Source organism: Haliotis rufescens, unplaced genomic scaffold, assembly GCF_023055435.1.
Source record: "Haliotis rufescens isolate VD_foot unplaced genomic scaffold, xgHalRufe1.0.p SCAF_29, whole genome shotgun sequence".
In the NCBI taxonomy this organism is placed as follows: domain Eukaryota; kingdom Metazoa; phylum Mollusca; class Gastropoda; order Lepetellida; family Haliotidae; genus Haliotis; species Haliotis rufescens.
Genome location: NW_025963990.1, coordinates 2,233,898 through 2,248,062, shown reverse-complemented (window position 1 = coordinate 2,248,062; position 14,165 = coordinate 2,233,898). Strand labels below are relative to the sequence as shown.

General features: G+C 41.8%; 1 long non-coding RNA gene across 1 annotated transcript; it reads left to right on the top strand.

Annotated features, from left to right (window-relative positions):
* Positions 1 to 503: 503 nt before the first annotated feature.
* On the top strand, positions 504 to 4,265 carry LOC125384223. Its single transcript, XR_007223056.1, has 3 exons — positions 504 to 557; positions 1,141 to 1,315; positions 4,226 to 4,265. It is a non-coding gene; the product is annotated as an uncharacterized LOC125384223 (long non-coding RNA).
* Positions 4,266 to 14,165: the final 9,900 nt, after the last annotated feature.

Sequence of the window (14,165 nt, the reverse complement as noted above, 5' to 3'; positions counted from 1 at the left end):
TGTAATATATTGCATGTAACCACGACTGTCGTTTTTCAAGAAATGAACGACGAGTGGGAGTTGTTTATCGTACAATAAAACACTGCAGGGAGAATAAACCATGAGGGGCGCCGCCCCGAGTGGTCCATTCTCCCTGCAGTGTTCTATTGTCCCATCTCTCCCGCTTTTGGATGCGATTGTTCGGTCATCGCATTTATCTACGTGGAAAACCTTCATCTATGGGGAACTACTCACTAGACACTCCTTCTAAAAAAATAACGTCGTCCAATATACAACGTCATCAAGTTTCGAGCACATGTTCGAATCTCCAGAAATGACGTCCTGATAGAACAATATTTTATCTTGAAATAAGCCACACCTCGCTCTTCATTGTTTTTTTGCGATTAGAGCTATCTTATATTTTGCAATAAAAGGAGAATGTAGATTATTTAAAATGTGTTTTTTTCAGGTTCGAAGAAGTTGGACAAATGCTACACGCAACTTGTATCTGTGCTCCAAGACTTACCTGACCAGCAGTTGGTTCTCCTTGCTGAACAGTACCTGACGGATAGGCCTAGGTGAATAGACCCTTAAATTACTTACTGGGCAAAAAATGAAACAGTTTGAAGGGAATGACATTATATAGATCAATATTGTATGTGACGTCAGTTACGAAAGCAATGGTAAAAGGAATCTTCTGCGTACATGTATGGATACATATTTCGTAATGTACATAATGCATTATTTCAAATTATTTTCTTATTAAAACGGACCGGAAAACGAAGTTTATCATTTGTCATCGAAAAATGCATTTATTTTTCTTCTTTTAAAAAACCCTCAAATAAATGGTATTTGTAAACTCCATCAAACCTGAATGACATCATCTACCACCTTATTGTCTTTTTGTACACTTGATGTACAATGTAGGTCCTTTTGGATACCAGTAAATATTCCCTTCGCCCTATTTAAGATGTGAGTTCGACAGAAATGGCTGGTTGCTATGGTGCGAAAAAGCAATAGTCCTTTTATGGTGAACTCAGCGAAGATCAATTATTGTTACCCGTGTAGCTTATTTATTTTCCCCTGATGTGGTGCATAGTCTAGCACACTGGAGTGTTAGTAAACCCTCATGCTTACGGGGATATCCTCCATCTATTTCAGGCTGACCAAGACCTTCAAGGACCAGAACCATATGTTTGATGCTATCGCCAGTCTGACCACAGACCTGTCCCAGCAGCTCCTGCTAGACCTTGTCCTCAACAGATCCAGACCCGACTCCTTCCTGGTGAAGAGACTCTTGATCCACATCATCTCACTCGATGGACCACCGATAGACGTAAGTATAAACATGTGTGATATAACAGTTACAAGCTGATGCTGTACATCATCTACTTGATGGACCACCGATAGACGTAAGTGTATATATGTGTGATATAACAGTTACAAACAAATGTTGTACGTTATCTCACTTGATGGACCACCGATAGATATAAGTGTATATATGTGTGATATGACAGTTGCAAACTCATGTTGTACATCATCTACTTGATGGACCACCGAAAGATGTAAGTGTAAACATGTGTGATATAACAGTTACACGCTCATGTTGTACATCATCTCACTAGATGGACCACCGATAGACGTAAGTGTATATATGTGTGATATAACAGTTACACGCTCATGTTGTACATCATCTACTTGATGGACCACCGATAGATGTAAGTGTAAACATGTGTGATATAACAGTTACAAGCTGATGCTGTACATCATCTACTTGATGGACCACCGATAGACGTAAGTGTATATATGTTTGATATAACAGTTACAAGCTGATGCTGTACATCATCTACTTGATGGACCACCGATAGACGTAAGTGTATATATGTCTGATATAACAGTTACACGCTCATGTTGTACATCATCTCACTAGATGGACCACCGATAGATGTAAGTGTAAACATGTGTGATATAACAGTTACAAGCTGATGCTGTACATCATCTACTTGATGGACCACCGATAGACGTAAGTGTATATATGTTTGATATAACAGTTACATGCTCATGTTGTACATCATCTACTTGATGGACCACCGATAGATGTAAGTGTAAACATGTGTGATATAACAGTTACAAGCTGATGCTGTACATCATCTACTTGATGGACCACCGATAGATGTAAGTGTAAACATGTGTGATATAACAGTTACAAGCTGATGCTGTACATCATCTACTTGATGGACCACCGATAGACGTAAGTGTATATATGTGTGATATAACAGTTACACGCTCATGTTGTACATCATCTCACTAGATGGACCACCGATAGACTTAAATGTAAACATGTGTGATATAAAAGTAACAATCTCATGTTGTACGTTATCGCACTTGCTGAACCGCTGAAAGACGAAAGTGTAAACATATGTGGTAAAATATACTCTTAAAAAAAAGAAACTTGATATAAATGTAAAACCACTTTTTGCCAAATATCTAAAATGATTACATTAAATGAGAACCAAATAAGTCGAACAGAAAGATGATGTGTCTATAATTCGCGAAAACACATGCAAAGCACATAAACGTAGCGTTTGGGATCAATTCTACGCAAACGCAACCGCCTGTAAAAAAACGTGCAGCACAGGATCCTGCATTTAGGCATGAAGGCCCCCCTGCTGAATGGGTATAACAATCAACACCAACGGCTGTTCATACAGTCCTTATAACGGCAGTAGAGGCGGTGACAGAATGCCAAGACTGAATGCAGCTCATAGGAACAACGCCATTGGGAGATTACAAGCTGGAGCAACTCTGCAAGAAGTGGCCAGGCACTTTGGCGTATCCAAACAGACAATCTCCGCACTGTGGACCCGATACAACACCAACAGAGTTGACGACAGACCAAGGTCAGGAAGACCAAGGGTGACAACCCAAGCACAAGATCGATACATCCGGCTACGACACCTCCGAGACCGCACTACCACAGCCACTTCTACAACCACACTGATCCCTGGGGTACGCAGAATATCAGATCAAACGGTACGCAACAGACTGAGGGAGGCTGGACGTTTTGCACGAAGACCTGTTCGACGTCATGTATTGACCCCACGTCATCTGGCGGACCGTCTGCTTTGGTGTCAACAGAGGGTTAGACGTGCAAGGTGGAGAAATGTACTGTTTACTGACGAGTCCCGTTTCCTACTCAAACGTGCTGATGTGTGCGCACGTGTCTACAGACGTCGGTGGTGGGACGCCTCTCGTGCATGTGGGAAAGACGCCTCTCGTGCATGTGGCAGGTGCATTGACAGGTGTGCGTTACAGACACTTGATCCTACAGCCTTACGTTCTTCCTCACGTCAACGTTCATGGCGGACAGTTCCAGCAGGACATCGCTCAAACGCATATTGCACGTGTTTGTCAGGACTTCTTACAGCACAACAACATCCAGACATTACCTTGGCCAGCCCGGTCACCAGATTTGTCCCCGATTGAACATCTGTGGGACGAGTTGGATCGACGCGTTCGCAGAAGGAATCAACAGCCCCAAACACTTGAGGGGCTTCTTGATGCACTTCAGCATGAATGGCAGCACATCCAACACCGTGTTATTGACAACTTGATTGCATCTATGGGTCGTCGGTGTCAAGCGGTGATTGATGCACGTGGTTGGTACATTTGCTGTACCCCTGTGACATTAACTGTATCGTGTACGTGTATCGTACACGATTAATGTTTTGAACATTGTGTACATTTATCTTCAAACAGTGTTTCAATTATGGTTTCTGTGTCCTATTTTGAAACAATCGCATTATATTACATTTTGAAAGTCAGTGTCAAGTTTCTTTTTTTTAACAGTATAGTTACAAGCTTATGTTGTACACTGGACCATCGGTTCAGAGTCATATCTGCAGCGTTAAAACCGTGTCCTTTAGTCAGGATTAAACAGAAAAGCGCCGAGTGTGGTGTGTAAATGTGCAGACGAATTTGCTATAGCAATTTTTCCTTTAGTTTTACTCGATGTTACACGAAGTCTGAAGTCTCCACAAATCAAGTAACTGTTATTCTTCGCAAGAATGCTGATCCAGCAAAGTGTTATTAACTTTGGTAGCGGCGAATTAGGCTTCTATGACCAGTTATAGTGTTACTTCACTGAGTGTCAAATTAACGTGCGAAAAAGTCCAAAGGAAACTGAAATGATGCGGTTTGAACTTATATCTACGATTATTCGGGTATTTTTTTACATTTTGTACAGAATATCATCACGAAACTGAAGAGCCTGTGTTTTGAGCGCAAGAAGGCCCCCGTGGCTTTACAGGGAAGCGACATATATCACAGAATGGTGCTGGCATTGGGGGTGGTTGCTAGGCGACTGTTGGACACTGGGAGGAAGGAGGAAGCGGTTGATATTGTCCTGAAGCTGGAGGGTTGGCTCGGATTGCACGGTGAGCATAAGGGTTTGATTTAGTGCACATGAACATATACTAACGTGAATGCACAACCAGAACTGGGTTCCATAAATTATCACTGAAATTGCGAGGAATAATTCACACATCTAGCGTGTTGTTAAGTCGAATTACCGGAGATGGTTACAATATTAAACCCACAAGCAGTCGTGTCGTGAGAGTGTCACACGTTAGATAAGTACTATTTAACAGAACGACATCTGGTATTTTAACCATAAGACAAACTATACCGAGTCATTGCCACATTATTAAGATTATGAAAGTGAGTCAGGAGACAATTAACAATTACAAGCCTTCTTCGAGGCAAGTCTATACATTACAATGTATAAGTGTTGGGCTGCAGGCAAACAATCTTCTTTATGTACTACCCAAAAGTGCTTTCCGGCCAGAATAGGTTCCTATGTTTGTCGTAAGACATGTAAGACATGTCATCGTTGGCTCTGTGGCTCTGTTGAATGTGTTCGTCGTACCCGATGGCTTGGACCTTTGCCTATTCTAGTCGTAGGTTGTCAGTGACTGAGTCAACCGACTGACATAGTTTTAATATTACTGACTGTAGCTCTAAAATCATTCACTAACTTACAGTGTGGTCATGATTTAGTTGTTGATTACTCATCTGTACATCTGTTCCAGATCCCTGGCTGTTCCGCCAAAAACGGTCCACCATGACAGAACGTGAAGTCCTTAATGACGACCGCTGGAGAGTTATCTTGCTGGGATCTCTGGGTAATGCCGGTCTCGACCAATCATTTGAGATGATTGTGTCACATGTCAACACCACCAACTCTCAGTGGGTGAAGCGAGCTGGGATTCACGCCATGAGGAAGTACCGACACGAAGGGGTATTGAAAATAATTTCTAACTTTAAAAAAATACTTCAAATGATTTACAAATTTGAGACAGTACATTTTCAATAGCGTGTATTTTCTGTAACGAAATCTCTAAATTTTGTAAGTTCCCATGACCATACTTTAATTTCAAGTAGAATCTTTAATTATATTGTCTGACCATGCCAAATCACAATCTTACATCTTCAATATTTGTTCCATTTCGATCGATGCTCGAACTTAGGATACAAAGTTTGTACATTATTTTGGCAACAAATATAAACAGGCATGGTTAAGTCTCTCAGCAATGTCGAGCACGACCTCAAATGGGCATGCGATATATCCCCTGTTGCAAGCAGCAAATCTGATGTTGAAGACAGTTATGCATGTATGAATGGTACATCACTTGTTGCAGGCAGCACGTCTGATGTTGAAGACAGTTATGTATGTATGCATGATATATCATCTGTTGCAGGCAGCACATCTGATGTTGAAGACAGTTATGTATGTATGCATGATATATCATCTGTTGCAGGCAGCACGTCTGATTTTGAAGACAGTTATGTATGTATGCATGATATATCATCTGTTGCAGGCAGCACGTCTGATGTTGAAGACAGTTATGTATGTATGCATGATATATCATCTGTTGCAGGCAGCACATCTGATGTTGAAGACAGTTATGTATGTATGAATTATATATCCCCTGTTGCAGGCAGCACATCTGATGTTGAAGACAGCCCTGTACGATGACGACGAGAAGGTCCGATATGAAGCTCTGCTACAATACCAGGCACACCCAAAGGCTGCCATAATCGCTCCCATGTACAGACAAGAAGGGTGAATGTTGAATGAGATTGTGTGATAAAAGAATTCATACATAAACATTTTTCGGGGCACCAAAGCTAGTAGCTCATGGTGTACCAGCATGTATAAATATTACCTCGCTCAGTACTTCACTGGGGCGCTGGGAAGCTATGTGGCTAATTTCTCTTCTTCCAGACTCGTCATGAAAAGCTTCACAAAAGTTTACTCTCTTACTCACTCAATCATTTCTGTGTACCTCTGGCTTCTTAATTGGGGTGGCAATGATCACCTGGTTATCACGCTATCTACTTTACAGTTGCATCCTTCAGCTACGTTAATATCCACTTGAACCCCATTACCGTGTACGTTGGCATCACCTTTGACTTTTTGAGTTTTTCTTTCACATTGAACTGATTTTACGCAACTTTAAAACTGTTGAAAACATACTCCACTGACACATTACAGTCCCATAAATGGATCAACTCTTCACCTGACATATACATCCATTTCAGAGCCATAAATGGATCTTTCTTTCACGTGGATCCCCGCTATGTTGGCAAGCGGAACATTGAGGTACACGACAGACACAAAAGGGGATTCTTTGATGAGAAGATAGAATTCATACTGGCTTCACCAAGTGTAGACTGGAAGAAGATGCTTGGGTCAACAACCATTGGAGCGTCCTTTGGACTGATTATGAACAACGCTTTAGATTTCAAAATAGGTATGCTCATGTCAATGCCATACATGTATATACCCTAATATCGTATCCACATTGTTCATGATAAGACGGCTAATATAATAAATATTCATTATTTACGTAATTCAGATTCCAATGTAGACGTTATAAAACATCATTGTTGACGTTGATAATTATGTCAGGTTGACATTTGAAAACATTTGCCGAATACCAAACCCAATTAATGTTGAAGCTATCGAAATCGAAGTGAAAGCAATTCGTAATTCCTACATTTGAAGGATTCTTTGGAACGGGGGGAGGGGGGGGCGGGGGATTTGACATGCAATTTTTTATATTATTTGTCTCTATAAAGTCTGTATACTGTATCTGACAGTTTGGAATAAACGTTTATTATTCTTCAAAGCTTGAAAAGAGTGCAATTCCTTCCAGTGCCATTGCATATGATCACTGCATGTTACAGCGGCTCTGAGCGGGCACATGCGAGTGAACATCCACGATGAAGCTTTTGCCCGCATCCACCTTGGCTTCATTGACAGGAACATAGAATTCTTTATGGCGAGGATCTGCTTCAAGGGAGGAGCGTCTTACAACCTGAACATGCTGCAGGTGACCTCACAATGCAACCCGCATTCTTCTGTGGGGTTGAGTCTGCTCAGCTTAATCACTGTAGAAAACAGCTTTTGTCTGTGACATTTGAGATACTGGAGATCTCAAATGCTCCCAAAAAGTTAAAACCATCCCACATTGCCACTCAACTATTTAGGAATACCACCAGTTGTCACTTCCCCACCCCAACCCCTCCCTGTCCACAACCCCTACGTGCATAATGTGGCCGTTCAGGGCCTAGTGGAGTACCCACAACCTGTGAGCATATGACTTTAATGTGCCTTTACACTTTTCCAATATTGTTTCCAACGTCTAGCGTTCTATTATATGTCTACACTCAGTCGTATTAGTAGTCAAGGCGTCTGGTGCCCTACAGTGTAATAGGAAGAAATGGTCATAGTCAAAATGCCAACAAAATGAATATCACGTCATATTAAATCTAAAAACATTTAAAAAAGAGAATATCTCTTGCAACTAGAATATTACATTGTTCCTTATGTGATTCGCAAAGATGTCTTAGGGTTTGCTTTAATTGTGCACTTCTGGACGTCCGTGTCCCTGTTGCAGGAGTTCGGCGTAGACAACCTCAAGAAACTGGTTGAGCTCTACGACGCTGTTAAAGGTGATACTGCTGGCGCTCTAGGTGCAGGTCTGGATCTTTTCAAGAGAATCGTCAGAGGGGAGTTCTCGTTTACTGACATGATAGAAGGTTTCAGGGCGGCACTGGAAGAGCTACCAGATAAGGTGGAAGTTTTGAGATCATTTAGCAATTTATCATTTAACTGATAGTGTTGCTTTGTGATAAACTGATAAGATAAACTTAGTAGCATGGGCCTAGATCAAACTACACATGACAAGCTCTATACATCGACGCAATGTCTACATGTTACTTAACTTTAACATACAAAATGTAGCAATAATATTACAATGTATGAAGGGGGAGGTTGCCTCTAGCATGTTATTGATAAGCGATCTCTGCAGTTACTTTAACGAGTGAAGTTTGTAAAGAATGCAATGCTCCGAAGAAAAAGGCTTTCACAGTACATTTTTCATGCCTTATATAGGATATTCATGATCCAGAGACAACTCGGCTAATATTCTCTCTTTGCATGGTAATAATTGGAAATTCACTCCACACAGAATAAACATGTCGGTGTAAGTGAACACTTGATGTCATCACTAAATATCAGTTATCCATCCATATAATTTTCACGGCTGTTTTGTCTGTTACGCCCAATTGATTCTGCTTCAATGGATACTCCATACTGGTTATCATTTTACGTTGACGTTTCTTATTTAAAGTGAAATTATGTCAAGATGTCATGACCAGTTTGATTACAAAATTATAGCCTTAGTCGTGTAGCATTTCGTAAAGAAAATTGACTGTAATGGTTGATGAAGTACAGATTGAAAACAAAAACATGTGGATTTTAACAAGTATTTTCTTTTTGGCAAGGAAAATATACATGATTCACATTCGACTTATATTCTCTTAGCAATGTAGATGTTCATGTATGGATGGTATGATTCAGGTTGTCAGTGTTGGGAAGAAGGCATCAGACGCTATGGAAGTCCTTGGCCAGCTGGATGAGAAACAGCTGCCTCCATTTGCTGAACCTGCCAGGAACCTTGTGTTGAAAATCACAAACCTTTACAAGGAAGTCAAGTCATCGGTGCTCAGCTTTTACAATGTAAGCATACTGAACAACAAAAGTTACTGTGACATTGAATACGATTTAATGCAAAGTTATGTATTTTACCAAATCTGAAACAATTTCGGTTTGCAACAGATAGAAGAATCATGCAAATGTTCAAATGGTTGAATTTGCCATACTGACTTCCGAAAATGCGTGATTTCATAAAAAAAACATGAACATGCCAAAATGTCAATTTACAAATCAATAGCGTGTGTGTCCACCTCTGGTTGCGATGCAAGCAACACATCTTCGTCTTATGGAATGGACCAGGCGTCGAACAAAGTCCTGTGGGATATCTGTCCATATCTGCTGGAGCATGTTTCGAAGTTTCTGGAGTGTCTGTGGAACACGTGGTTGACGTCAAAGGCGTCGATCCATCTCATCCCACATGTGCTCGATTGGTGTGAGATCAGGGAAACAAGCCAGCCGGGATGACATTCACGTTCTTTCGTTGAAGAGAATCCTGAACAAGTCGAGCAATATGATGTCAGGCATTGTCATGTTGAAAGGTAATGCCTGAACCATGACGACGCAAAAACGGTAGAACAACAGGGCCGATGATCTCGAGCTCATCGCGGTAGCACTGTCCATTGAGATTTCCCTCTACCACTATCAAACGGGTCCTCTGTCTTGCTGTATTCCCATCCCACACCATAACGCTGCCGCCCCCGAACCAATCTTCTTCCATGACACAATAATTTGAGGTAACGTTCACCTCGACGTTGGTACACTCGAATCCGTCCATCGCTGTGGCTGAGCTGAAAACGACTCTCGTCAGTGAATAGAACTTGTCCCCACTGCATGGCCGTCCCTCGTAGACGCTGTATGCACCACTGTAGACGTGCTTGACGGTGGTTTCCTGTCAAAATGGGACGTCTGGCGGGTCTTCTGGCGACAATCCCTGCACACCGGAGGCGGCGACGTCCGATTTGTGAAGATATTCGTCGAAGGCCAGGGATGCTTCTTGCAATCACAGTTGCTGGCTGGAATCGATTTCATAGGTGTGTTGTTCGAATCCAGTTGTCTTGTCGATTATAGGTTACGCGTGGCCTGCCACTCCGAGGATGGTCTCTAACTGCATTCGTCTGTTGCCAACGTTGCCATAAAAAACAAATGGTGTTTCTGTGGAAGTTAAATTGTCTTGCAACATCACGTTGACTCAATCCTGCTTCAAGCATACCAATGGCTCGCAGACGCTCATTTTCGGACAGGCGTGGCATTTCGTAAAGTTGAATACTTGCGTAATTCGTAAAGCAATTTCTGAGGGTTGTTGTCAGCACGATGCTACACAATGCATGTGGAATCCCGTTAACGCACATTACCATTCTTGGGTAGTGAAATGCATGTGGCTTGCATAAAAGTCAACTTTTGTATGGAATACATGCTTTTCTGTTGCAGTTCCATTTTTGTGACTTGATTCCATACATGTACTACAATACTGAAAACCAAACTTTACTTGTTTGAAAAATACACTATAATATTGGTGTCACAGGAACTTTTGTTGTTGAGTATCATTCCACAATAATTTTGTTTTCTTAAAGACCGTGTTTTCATGCCACTCAAATTTGTTTTAACTGAGCATTACTTCTGTAAAATATTTTGTTGCATGATTGCAAGAAAGTGCATTATATAAGGTAATTGAAGTCTCAGGAGGTTACCCTCTACTATTTGGGTGTCAGCGCAGGATTCTATTAGTCCGCTTGCCTGGAGTATGTATTGATTCCCGAGGGGGTTGGTCGTGGCTGTAGACAGTACTTCAGTTAAACCACTATGTATCAGCCTAATGTGGGAGAAACACCCAAAACCTTTACATGCAATCCATGTAAAGGGGTCTCGTACTGAATCACAATAAAAACAAACCCACTACAGACGGATCATGCCATGGCTTTAAGACGTAATTTTAGAGCCTTGCACCTCTGGCCCCTCAAACCACCTGGTAGGCTGAGGTTTTGTTGAACTGGAAAAAAATGAAATCATTACAACATGTGTAAATAATGTTTCAGGAAGTTTGTTCGCAGAAAAACAAGGACAGCCTTTGTTACGTATGAATAAGAACATCCCTATGTTGCCCATTTCAGGAACTGATGGAGACAATGACGATTATAATACCCAGGGCAGGGAAGATGATCTATAAGGCTATCAAGGCTATCATTGATAGCTTTGGGACGTTCAACAAAGACCCCAAACAGGCAATTTCAACTGTCGCTGGTAACGTTATCACGTGAGTACATCATCATGCAGTTACACCTAGTGCCATATATTATCTTTCGCCAGGCAATGGTTTCACATATTGTTTGTTTTTTGTGAAATGTAATAATTTGGGTGCATATTGTATTTTTTCAGTATTGGCCTTGAAGTAAAGAACCTGGTAAACGCCCTTAACAAGACCAAGAACACAGTATTTTCGACCACCAGTAAGCGTTTTTGAATTGGTCAAATCGTTTTGGTAATGACAAAAGTGAGTGAGTGAGTGACTATGGTTGTAAGCTGATTTTAGCAATATTGCAGAAATATCACAGTGGGGCACAACAGAAATAGGCTTCACACAATGTACCCATGTGGGGAATAGAACCCGGGTCACAGGTACAGGTGTCAAATCCTGGGTCGCATCGTTGTACCACATTTTGAAAATCACCCTCTGGCTACCAGACCCGACCCGACAACAACGTTGTCGACTGGTAACAGAGTTCCTACAACAGAAGGACATCACGACCACCACCCCTGGCCCACCACGAGTCCAGATCTCAACCCACTTGAACACATCTGGGACATCTTGAGGCGCAGAATGCAGAAGCTGGACCCACCAGTAGCCAGTCTACAGGAACTAGCACAAGCAGTGAACCGAGAAGAGCATCAGAAGTCACACTGGAGGCATGTGGAAGAGGGTTGAGATTATCATCCGCGCATGTGGTGGTTATCCATGCTATTGACAATCAGGAAGTCATAACGGAGCCGTAATGGTCATTTTAACCAGGCATAGCTGTCTTGAGTCGCATATAAATTTTGTCAATAAAACACAAAGTGAAATATTCTGCAATATCATTGAAATCTCTTTCTTAAATGTCATGATCGTTGTCTTTTAATTACCCTTTCAACAAATAGCACATGTTTTGATATCTATGCCATATTCTTGGGACCAACCAAATGCCAAAAATAGCAGGGGTGTCTTTACATTGTGCCAGGTGTATATTAACCCCAAAACATTTGTCATGTTTCCGTATGTACTTTTACCTTTTACTTGTGTGTATAACTTTTATGACTACCCTGGTCTAGCGTTTCTCCAAATTGATAAGCATCTACAAGCTGTATCACTTTGGGCTTTCCACTGACATATAACTGACTAAGTATCCGTGATAAAGATCAATACTGTTTATACCAGGGTTAAAGCCTTTTTTAACCTGCTTCGACAGAAGAACCCCCTAAATGGATGAACCTAGCTTCCCAGGTGATAGAGATAGTGGAGGCGGGGTATAAGGCAAAGAAGGCACTTCTGGAAGGTGGGGAGAAGTGGACCAAGGAGGTTGTGAAGGGGAAGAGGGACCCTGTGGCGGAGTTTTCCAAGGGGAAGACTAACGCGGTGAGTGGCTCGATGGTTTTGTATGCACTTTTGTTAGATATTACCCTTCTGAAGGATGCTGGCATCACTCAAATGTGTTTCTTGCATTATGGACTTGGCCCACGGGGAATCCAATGAAGAGCTTACAAAAAGATGAGAGGTCATCAGACTCTTTTACATGGCTCATTGTGCAACGGGGGGCACAGTCGTCTAATGCGCCGCGATTCGCTGTGCAGAGTTGCGTCCCTTGGGCACGCAACAAACCTATGATCGTGGGTTCGAATCCCGGTTCGCCCCAATTATGTTTCTAGTTTTGTCAGCACCGAAGTGGTAAACGTCTGAGACCTGCATCACTTCGGGCTTTTCTCCCACATTAAGCTGACACACCGCGATATAACTGGAATACTGTTAAAAGCGGCGTTAAACCAAACTCACTCACTCACTCACTCATTGTGCAACGGTGGCATTGGTCGTCACTCAGGTTTTGTTAGTCACTGGTTTGTCTTGTCCAGTCTGGGTTATACCCAGACCAATGAACAATAGCTGGACAACTGCTGACTGCAGCATAAAACAGTTTTCACTCATGCTTATGGACCAGACTGACTCAGTGCATATACATTATGCGAAAACCTGCTAAAAATCCATTGCAGTATAAAATACTCCACATGTGAGAAGCATGAGTGTATGACGGACAGGAGTTTTGTGTCAGAAGTCGAACATGGGCTTTATATCGGTTTCCCCAACTATAATCCTTCGTATAATGGTCGATCCCCTAAACCTACAAATAGTCTATGTATGCATGGATTGAACAGCACTGCTTAAATGTTGTAGACTGCACTGAGACAGGAAGTTGTGACCATGCTGAAGGTCATTGTTGATGATGTCCTGGCTCCTCTTGAACCTCTGAAGAAACTGGGAGTGAAGTTCTTGGACACTTTCAAAAAGGTGTTTGACCTCATCAGCAGCGTGAAAGAAGCATACAACACGCTGAAGGAAGGGTAAGGAGAGGCATACAGCAATAAACATGATTATTGTTAAATAGTAATTTCGTTATCTGCATTACTTATTCATTTTATTACATAGTCGGGTGTTGTGGTATACATTTGAAATAAACGAACATGTGTTTTAACACAATCCGAAGAAGCACTTGTGTAGGGGACGCGTTCTTGACTACTATTTCTTGATGTGGAACCCTTATTCAAAGTTCATTCATATATATGGTGGTAAGTAATTAAAAGGAAGTTAGGCATTTGGAGTATTTTGCATTACCTTCTGTGACCTTCCTACTTATAGAATCTATTATGTTCATATTGTTTCAGATACCGCGCAGCCCGCTCTTTGATCGACCGTGTCTTCGGCCCCAAGTGTCATAAGGAGTTCCCCCGCACCCTTCGAATTGTTGGGGGTGGATGCAATGGGCGTGGCAGCTACCCCTCCGAAATAAAAAGTGGAAAGGAATACGAGCATGAAGGAATAGATGTGACCATATCTCCTGGCAAAGACGTGAGTAACATCTGGCGATCAGCATCTTCCACT